The sequence below is a fragment of the Elephantulus edwardii genome, unplaced genomic scaffold (assembly GCF_000299155.1).
Source record: "Elephantulus edwardii isolate Elephantulus edwardi_28Jun2011 unplaced genomic scaffold, EleEdw1.0 scaffold00012, whole genome shotgun sequence".
Taxonomy (NCBI): Eukaryota; Metazoa; Chordata; class Mammalia; order Macroscelidea; family Macroscelididae; genus Elephantulus; species Elephantulus edwardii.
In genome coordinates this window covers 18,344,231-18,352,585 of record NW_006399762.1, presented here as the reverse complement: position 1 = coordinate 18,352,585, position 8,355 = coordinate 18,344,231, and the positions used below count along the sequence as shown (strand labels likewise).

General features: G+C 36.4%; 1 protein-coding gene across 1 annotated transcript in view; it reads left to right on the top strand.

The window, feature by feature from the left end:
* The first annotated feature begins 2,317 nt into the window (after window positions 1-2,317).
* Window positions 2,318-8,355, top strand: part of ANK2 (ankyrin 2, neuronal) — an 843,213-nt gene continuing 837,175 nt past the window's right edge. Inside the window, exon 1 of the mRNA XM_006881083.1 lies at window positions 2,318-2,500. The gene's annotated coding sequence lies outside the window, so the exon portion shown is untranslated. The remainder of the gene's footprint in view (window positions 2,501-8,355) is intronic.

Here is an 8,355-nt window from a genome sequence, read left to right as displayed (position 1 = left end):
TGCTCCAGTTTCCCTCAAATCTTGCTGCTCACTGTGTGAAGCACTCTTTCGTTTACCTAGTCCCACAGCTGTTGATGATTTGGAAGACCATGTGTCTGCAGTTAAGGTAGCTGGAGACCAAAGAGGGCAAAGGTAATGGCTAAAAATGCCAACTTTAGGCTGACACCACAAGTACATAGATAGAGAATTGCCAGAAGTTCAAGCTGGATTTAGTAGAGGCCATGGCACAAAGATATCATTTTTGCTATTATTTGGATCCTGGCTTAAAGATACCAGAGGAATGTCTATTTGTACTTTGTTGACTATGCAAAGGCATTTGACTGATTCAAATCCACCAGTTACTTCATGGGGGGAAATATGGGCAATCTTCCTCCTTGTGATTTACAGCCTCTGAAAACCTTCTGGAGGGTCAGCTATGAGTTGTTTCCTACCTAATAGCACATAACAACAACAAGAAAAAACATGTTGAAATAATTTTTAGTGATATTATGGTAAATAACATTTAATGAGTTTACAATTAATAGTGTGTCCTGTTTCTACACAAATATACCTTATATAAATATTTGTTTATAGCTACTAGTTTATAGCTACTAAACAAAATATACAGGATGTAAAGTAGTAAGCCATATAAAAGTGAATTTTCCTCTTTGTTAGGGAAGAATTAGATTTCTGGTCCTTGTTGTCTAACTTTTCTATGATCTTGCTTTATAAAGGCTTACGGATTATCATTATTCTTACCTTAAAACTCATTATTTTTCTTATTGGTGCATTCACACACACACACACACACACACACACACACTTTTTTGTTGTTGTGTACCATTGAATCAGAACCAACCCATAGCTGACCCTTCCATGGGTTTTTAGGGGCAGTTAATAGCACTGGAGGATGGAGAGAGATATCTATATTTGGAAGCAGGATTGGCATCCACTTATTAGGTAACAAACTCTATGAACATTAGAAAAACAATGATAGTTATAGAACAGGGTTCAGATCTTTTGTTCATAGGTCACTAAGAGTCATATTCGACTCGATGGAACTTACCAACAACATTATCTCTCTCTATCTATATCTGTTTTTATATATTTTTTCAAAAATATTATATATTTACTTATTTTAAAAATGTTTACATTTTTAGCATTTTTGTACTCTTCTCCCATTTTTGTCATTTCTATTAATGTTCAAAAATTATTTTTTCTATTAAAGAGCTTATACCATAATAATCTTATTGTGACTAACTTATTGTCACTTAGTATCACTTGTTCTAATTTCTTTAGAGCAGTATTTCACTAATTCTTGATAAAGTTTTAGTGATGCATAATACTCCATTGTGTAAATGTTTAACAGTTTCTTTAGACATTTATTTATGGATGGGCACTTGGGTTGTTTCCAACCCTTTGCTATTATAATTAGTACTGCAGTAAACATGGGTGTGGCTATATCTGTTCATATTTCATAATGGAGTTAAAATAAAATTTTGTTAATCAGCCTTCGGATTCAGAATATTTTATAAGGATCTTTGTTTCCACTTACATCTTTACTCACTACTTTAGAAGTAGAATTAAAAACAATGTGCTAGATAAAAATAAATCTTTGAAACTGTGCATGCTGAAAATATTCACCCTTTCTCCCTGTTTTGGTAGCTTCCTTTGTACTTGTTATATAGTAGGTGAACAATAAATGGTTACCGCATGAATGAATGCCAGCATGAATAAATCCTTCTCGCAAACCTGCCTGTCTGTCTAGGTCTGCTGGTCTGTTTCTGGTGGGTTATATGTGGGTCTCATCACCATGGAATTGTTGGATATTCACTGAGTCTAGTGACTACCTCTCTGAGATCTTCTGTGAACAGAAAGCTGTGTGCTTAGCTTTAAAAAAACCCAAAAAACAAACCTACACAAACCCACCAACAGTTCATGACTTAAAGGCGTTATAAAAGATGATCTACTGAACGGTGGTGGGCACGGTGGTGGTAGTGATCTGCAGATGAAATCATTCCTGAAGCTTTGGCATCTTAACAGTAGCTCCTGCCTTGGCTTCTTTGAACGAGATGAACTCCAGTTACTTCCCATCTATCTGTGAGATTCTGGCTGCAAAGAAACCCAAATTTTTGCTTGCTTCTTCTTCCCAGTCCCGTTAGAAAATAATTTGTGGTAAAACAACCGTCCCTTGTACGAACCAACCACCTGCTTAAATGCAAACCAGAGCCTCCCAAATGATGCAACTCTAGAGTGTGGAAGAGGCTGGCGGATGGGCTGTCGCGTCTGGCTGATCTGATGTCAGAGCGGATCATGTGGTGTTCTGTGGGCAGCTGGGACTGGCCCGCGGAAAGCACATGGATTACAGTCTGAGGCTGGAATGGGAAAGTCGGCTTCCCGGGCTGCTGTCTCATAGACACCAGCCTGCAGCAAAGCCGGGGGCTCTCCGATTTGCCCCGCTCAGGGGCCCCTCCTGCTGCGTGACTCACAGGCACACTGCGGAGAGAAGCTGCTGTTCCCAGTAAGTGCTTGAAGAAGATCTTTATTCAGAGCGATCGGGAGGCTGTGAGGAAGTGGTGGTGTTGATGAGGGGGTGCTGGAAGCCCTTTGTAGAACACCCTCCCAGGATCTAGGCTAGCTGCATTGCTTTCCATGTCATCTTGGAGTTCATAAACAGCCTCGTGTAAGCTATGTGCAAATCGTACCCAGACCTGATTTTGGTTTGTTCTGTACAAGTGCTTTTCTGATTTGCATTTACTATTTTTTTTTAATAGTAGGACAAAATTTTCAAGACATAGTTGTATTAAATTGATTCCAGGTTCTCAGACTCCAGTGGACTTAGGAGTGAGAGAAGGAAGAGAGAGGGTGGTGGCACCTTGGGTAGGATCACTGTAGCAGCCGCTGTTTGTTCAGGAGAAATATTCAGTGGTTGCCACCCCTTTTCTGCGTTAGGTGAACAGGAGGGAAATCAAGGTGAAAGAGCAGTGGGATTTAGTCAGACTTGGTCCCTTTCTGGTAAATAACTGCTGTTTTATTGCATTTTTTTAAAAAAATAGTAAAAATGTATATGAGGTAATGTCGGCTGCAAGAGCAGGTGCTTCCAATGGAAGAATGATGGAGTTCACTTTCTTTTTTTTCCTACAAGCAAATTGTCTTTACTGCTTCAAAAACCTAAAGAGTCATGAGAAGTGAGAAGCACAGATTTCAGAACCCAAGGGGTTTATCTGTTTGCTGGTAACAAGAATTCATCTTCAGGAAAAAGATCTATGCTACAGGAAATTGAATCAGTCCTGCACTGAGGCGTTAGGAGGGAGCCTCAGCTCCATTATGTTTTAGGTGTGGTCTTTTTCGAGCACTAGGAGAATATATCTAACACCATCTGACTTTCCCTTCCAGGAACATAACACCAAATTTGTTTCGAGATTGAGAAGAAGTATGTGATTTGAAGAGTCTGTAAAGGAGAGGTTTGGGAAATAGGTTGTTTATTTGCTCTGACACTTGTCTATGGACCCTTGATGGAGTTGTAGGTCAAGGGGCAGGGTGTACCTATAAAAAACAATAGACAAGTAATTAAACGGTGTCTCAAACCATTGGAAAAGAATCTTTCATTCTTTCTTTTTTAGGGATGACTTCTTATCTTTTCTGTGAGTCTGCACAGATGTAGGATTTGGGGCCAAAGACTGATTGCAGAAACAAGTAGCCATTGAAAACTTCTGGGTGAGAAAGATGGTATCATGGAGGCAAAGAGAGTACATTTACTTGAAGTTCATTTCCTTTTAGATTATTTTTAAAAGCTTTGTGTTAAAAAAAAAACAAGAAAAAAAAAAGCTTTGTGTTTTAGGTACAAGTTTACACAGAAAATTGGATTTCTCTTTAATATTTTTTAAAAAATTTTATTTTATTCATTTTAATGAACATTTACAGAGATTTTGGATTTTCATTCATTCATTGTTGCACTTTTTTCTTTACCCCCTCCCCCCAGTTCACTCCTATCTTTGACAAGCAAAAGATAAACTTCTTCGTTGGTATACAATCCCCCCCACCCCCAGTCCCCCATGCACTCTGCTATGCAACCTTAATTCTGGATTCCTGTGATAATCATAATATGCTATCATATATCACTTTTAAACTGTTTTCTTCCTCATCTGTTTCAATTCAGTATACATAATCTATCCAGTTTTTCTCAGTCTTACCCCAACCCTGATGTCAGTCACTTTCTACAACAGTGGCACCATGCAGTATTTGTCCTTTTGTGACTGAGATATTTTACTCAGCATAATGTCCTCCAGAGCCACCCATTTTGAATATTTAATTTTTTTATACAAATAGTTCAACCCATTAGCTACAGAACTTGTCAACAATCCAGGTATTTCCATTCTGTTTATTCTGTTTCCATTGATCTGGCTTCTCTATCTTTCCTTGTGTTTGTTTTGGATAAATGTATCATTTGATCTGGAAAAATTAATTGTTTAAGGGAGCTCAGTGCTTAGGGTTGATACTACTTGTTATATAAGCCAGCCTATTATTTGGCATAAAGATAATGTGCCTTTATAGCCTTTTGCAATATATGGTTTAAGGTACAAAGCAACAGACAAGACATCACCCCACCCAAGGTGTTATGAATGGAGATTGTTCACTCTCACTAAATGGCATAACACTAGTACAAAAAGGGTTCTAATGAATGACTTGAATCTTGTGATACATAAAATGAAGCCATAGAAAAATAAAGATCCTTTCTCTCACCTCACCTTCCCCTCTTTCCACACTGTTGAGTGAAGCTAGCTTTGTTCTGGAAAAGGTTGCTGTCACTGTTTGTAATTTTGTTAACCATTGCATAGAAACTGACAAACAGTAGGTTTGCTAGAGGGAAAGTAGGTTGAGGACAGAATAAGAACATTTTCACAGGTATTCTAACTGACCAAGCCTTTTTCTTCTCTCTGTAGGCCTCTGACTAACTCTAGACCACACCCCCCTTTTTGGCCACATGCCAGAAACTTTATTTCGCTAAAGGAAATATCTGTAAATATCCATGCTTGGACACTTTGATTCCTAGGCACCCAAACTGAGAAAATACCTTTTTTTTCCCCCTTCATGCTGCCTCCTTCTATTTATCATTATTAATGAATAATTATGAGATTGCAAAGATTTCTTCAAAAAAATCAATACATTAATAGGAGATGAAAAGAAAATGCTTTTATGCTCCCTTTTTATCTTACAAATGATCACTTCAAGCAGGTAGTGGTTCATGTAGAAGGGCAATTACACCCTAGACTTATGCTTTGCAGGGAAGACACTTGAAGTTAAACCAAAACCGACCAACCAAAACAAAACCCCAAACCCTGTGTCATAGAGTTGGTTTCTGACTCACGACTTCCGTCTGGTTTCTGAGGAGATTGCTCATCTTTCTCCTTCTAAGCAGCTTGTGAATAAGAACTGCCGACTTTTCAGTTAACAATCAAAATGTTGTGCACTAAGCTACTAGTGCTACTTGATGTTAGAGGCCTAAAATGTAGGAACAAAAATGGGACCAGAGCTGACCTGATTAATTTCCGTATTTTACAGAGTTAACTACCTGGAGTTAGATGTCTTATAAATGATATAGTCAGAACCAGAACCTAAGTCTTCTTGAGACTAAGCCCAGTGCTCCCTCAGTTATCACACAAGCTAAGGAGAGAGCATTTTACTATGAAATAGTTTTCATTTTCACATTATTTTTTTATTTCATTTCACTGCTCACTACTTAGTCACGACTCAACACAGTCATTGTTATGCATTCGGTTCTGACTCTTAGCAGCCTTCCGTCAGGTTTCTGAGACTGTGAATCATAATGAGAAGAGACTGCTCCTTTTCCTTCTGCAGCAGCTGGTGGATTTGAATCGTGAATGATGCTCAGCGTTTTGGGTAGCAGCACGACATGCTATGGACTAAGTCACCAGAGCTACACCTAAGGGCACCACTAGAAGACAAAAGTCACTACAGTGTCACTCCCCTTGTTGAAGATGTCTTGGAACAGATCACAAAAACTCTATAGAAAAAAAAATGGCTTGATTTTCTTAAGTCATTTGTTGTTGGTGGTGTATATCTTCAGTGTTGGTCTATTTGATGAGATTGCAAATTCTTGATCATTAGAATTTCCCAATCTTGGCTAATTGGGACTGTGGGTCTCTTTAATTAATAAGAGAGATCATTGTTCATTATAGCAAATCACATACCTTGAGAACATTTAGAAGCTGTTCATCCTTTAGATTATTTTTTGAGTTGTATAATGCTGTTTCTATACACGAGCACTATTTGTGGTAGCATATTTAAAACCTTAACCTAAAGGATAATCACACTTAAAATAAATATTCCATTTACTATATTATTTTTTTAGATTAATTCTAGACGAAGAGAGATCCAAAGAATACTTGTTGATTGAGTGACAAGACAAATAAACAAAATATTATGCTGTGTTGTATATTACAAGCAATGATGCTTGCTTGTAAGTAAAATTAGAGTAATGAAACTTCATTCTGTTCTGTAGTCATATTAGAATGCCCATATAATAATTATTCAATCTAATTTTTAAAGAGTGGGGTCCCTATATTTATTTAAAATTGTTATAAATATGAATGCTACATAGAATTTAACTATGTTGATACTTTATATAGAAGCAATAAATACAATGTTAAGTTGAATGTTGTTTAATATTTTTTTCTGTATTGATTAGACCCTCTGATAATATTTTTGATGTTTAATAGTCAATTCCTACTGGCCCAATGAGGGCATCTTTTCATTCTAGGCACTACACTATAGTAATATATTGGGAGAAAATTGTTCTAGTCACTTTGAGTGGTTTCAACAAGAATAATTGGAACACTGTTCTAAAAAGCCTGCACTCTCTAGCTCAGAAACAAATTGCCGCATGTGTGACATTTCTAAATGGTGACATCTTCGAGGAATCCTCTAAAAGATTACTTGTTTTAAGCATTTTAAGCTTCAGGTTATGAAGTGGTGGTGGGAGGGGACAAGGTCAGGAAAGAGAAATTGGCCATTAATGTACCTAATATTGACAGAAATGTCAAATAAATATGTCACATAAATTAATTGCAATATGTAACACAGAGAAATAAAAACAAAAATCAAGTCCACAAAAATGTTGGGTGGAGGCTTAATAGTTGCTGTGCAACTGTAGATTTCACTCTTTAAGGGTTTTTATTAATTTTCCCTTACAACCCATACATGGATCTATATTCCATTTTTAAAAATTTTGACAAAGGTCCTTTAAAACATAAATCAAACCACATACTCTCAGTGGTTTGCATTGTAACATTTATTAAGATTCTAGATAACTTCTTTCTTACCTATACGAAACCAGTCCAGAGTTTTGTTGTGTGTATATTTTTTAGCCTTATCTATATTGACCCTCTCATTTTTAAATAATGGTTACATTGCCCAAATTTTGTTTCTGTATCACTAAACTGTTTTGGGACATGACAGTGTTTTAATATGTTTTATAAAATATGGAGTAATTAATTTTAGATAAACATGATATGCAATCAAACATATTTTCTTTAAATATAAGCTTAAAGTAAAATAAGCTCAAGGTATTTAGAATAAGCAGTTGCAATTTTTTCTTGTAATTTTCTTAAACTGTCATAAAAATGGAAACAAAATATTTTACCTAAATCTTAGATTTGGTAATAATTTTTTTGGTTCAAAACATCTTTAACTCTTTCTTTTTAGGCAAGAAAGCATGAGCAAATATCTCTTGTTGTAAACACAGCAACAGATTTAAGTTAATGCTAATGTGTTCACAGCCAGGGCCAAAAGCTTTTCAGGGTTATTATAACACACTGGGCTCTTAGCCCATCCATCTACATGTCTAAAGTAGACTAAAGTTATGGATCAGCCCATTGTGTAAACCATCTCACATGAGAGCCAGATGCTACTGTTTACTGTGCACTGACTTAGCCAGATTCAGTGTGAAATTTGAGATCACTGTTTGGGGTCAATGGAAGTTATGGAATGATTTTTCTGATCGTAGATTTAGGCGCCTATATTCCAGACTGTTTTGATTAATGCTGATTCTTTAGAACCATTTCCTAAACCTAATTTACACCCAACTGTCTGAAATGTTTGGATGGTGAACTTTCTTTTGAGAACTTGTGTTTATTTATTGTTCACTGGGTCTCGGATTTGATATAAGTCTTTAGCATATTTTTGTCCATTGTCTTGAACTTTGAAAAGAAACCATGGAATCGATTGCACAGAAATCACAGTTTAAATAGACACAGCATGGCCTTTGAGTTAATTTAGATAGAAGAACAGTTTTGTATATATTAATTTAGAAAAAGATGAAAATTTCTTTGTTTAAGACTCATTTTGGGTTTTGCA